At 42.2% G+C, this 2,091-nt stretch overlaps 1 protein-coding gene across 1 annotated transcript in view; it reads left to right on the forward strand.

The window, feature by feature from the left end:
• The window catches only part of LOC106876902 (WD repeat-containing protein 49), a 66,856-nt gene that overhangs the window by 57,437 nt on the left and 7,328 nt on the right, over window positions 1-2,091 (forward strand). The gene's annotated exons all lie outside the window — the stretch shown is intronic.

A 2,091-nucleotide genomic window follows, 5' to 3' on the forward strand; every position in this document is an offset into this window, starting at 1 on the left:
TTAACGTCCACTTTCCATGCTAGCAAGGGTTGGACGATTTGACTGAGAACTGGTGGAACCCGAAGGCTACACCAGGCTCCAATCTGATTTGGCAGGGTTTCTACAGCTGGATGCCCTTCCTAACGCCAACCATTCCGAGAGTGTAGTGGGTGCTTTTACATGCCACTGGCACGAAGGCCAGTCAGGCAGTGCTGGCAACGGCCACGCTCAAAATGGTGTATTTTATGTGTCACCTGCACAGAAGCCAGTTCGGCGGCACTGGCAATGATCTCGTTCGAATGTCTTTACACGTGCTACTGGCACAAGTGCCAGGAAGGCGATGTAATGCCAGGAATATATATATATATATATATATATATATTTATATATGTATATATATGAACACACACACACACACACACACACACACACGGTTTTGATGTATGAATAAGCCATAGACCACGTACATAAATGATTTGTTTTCAGTGGTGAAGGCTTGTGTAGGACAAGGCACACTTTTGGGATGCAAGTCCTTCATCAAATGAAAAGTAACGGAAGGGTGTGATAAAGGAAGAATGGTTGAGTAAAAGGGAAAAAGAAAATAAGAGGTGAAGGATTAGGGGCCAGATGGGAATACAGTTCTATAGAGCAGGAATGAAGAAGGAGTGGGTGTGCAGTGTGCACATAGAGGATTGTCTATGTGATGGGCATAGATGGAGAGTGCTGTATGTGGTTTTGTGGTGTGTATGTGTGTGTGTAGAGGTGTGCAAGTATAGTGTCATCGGTTGGGGATGTGAGGTGTTGTTGGGTATGTGGGTAATATTTAAATGCAATGCGTGAGGAAACAATGTGCGGTGGTAGAAGCAGGCATGAGGGTAGGGTAGAAGGGTAGGGGAATGAATGTGGTGGGGGGAGACTAGAGAGGTATGGGTGTGGGATGCTGCATTGTGGAAGGAAGTTAAAAATGGGTGAGTAACAAGGGTGTTAAGTGCAATATGACACATGTTTTGAAGAAAAGAAAACCCAACTAATTATTTAGTTCTGTGAGGGAAGAAAATTAACGAGGTGGTTTTGTTCTGTGAATGAACTCACACATATACACACTGACACACCCACCCTACCATGCTACCACTAACCCTGTGCCACACTTCCATACTCTCACACCTCTACGAACACACACACACACACACACACACACACACACACACACAGCACTGTCCCTCTATGCACATCTCAAAACAAATACACTCCTCTACATACATGCACACACACACACACACACACACACAGAGGCCCCTTCTAACCTTCTTAACTCCCTCTCATTGAACAATATTCCCAACTGTCTCCTAATCCTACACCGATACACCCATTATTGTTTTACTTCCTTTCTCAACCACTTTCCTTCTTTTACACTCTTTATTTCTGTTCTGACGAAAGACTTGTGTTGAAAACCTTAAAACTCTTTCCTTTCCTTTTTAAGTGTAAAACTAAAACATTATTTGTTAAAATTTCACATACCTTGTCTTGTATTTTTCTTTTTCTTTTTGTTCTTTGACTTTGCAATATATTCTTCATGCTTATAAGAACTTCTGTCATTGTCATTGTTGTTTAATGTCCTTGTTCCATGCCACATGGGTTGTATGGTTTGACAGGATCTGATGGGTCCAAGCACTGCACCGTGCTGCAATGTTTGACATGGTTTCTATGGCTGGATGACCTTCCTACTTCCAATCATTTTACAAAGCGTCCTGGGTGTTTCCTCTTACTGACAACCTTCACTAGGTTTTTAAACACAATTTGCATTGATTTCTGTATATACGATTGTATTTTGTGATGTGTCGCAGGCACATTATTGCAAATATGCTCACCACGGTTATATGCTGGCCAATGATTTTATCCTCTAATTATGTTTTATATATATATATATATATATATATATATATATAATAAATGCGCCCTTTTGAAGCCTAGCCAGGCTCATGGGCCCGGTTTCCCAGTTTCAATGGCGTATGTGTTCCCCAGCTGGACGGGACGCCAGTCCATCGCAGCGTTACTCATTTTTGCCAGCTGAGTGGACTGGAGCAACGTGAAATGAAGTGTTTTGCTCAAGAA

Source organism: Octopus bimaculoides, chromosome 16 (assembly GCF_001194135.2).
Source record: "Octopus bimaculoides isolate UCB-OBI-ISO-001 chromosome 16, ASM119413v2, whole genome shotgun sequence".
Lineage (NCBI taxonomy): Eukaryota > Metazoa > Mollusca > Cephalopoda > Octopoda > Octopodidae > Octopus > Octopus bimaculoides.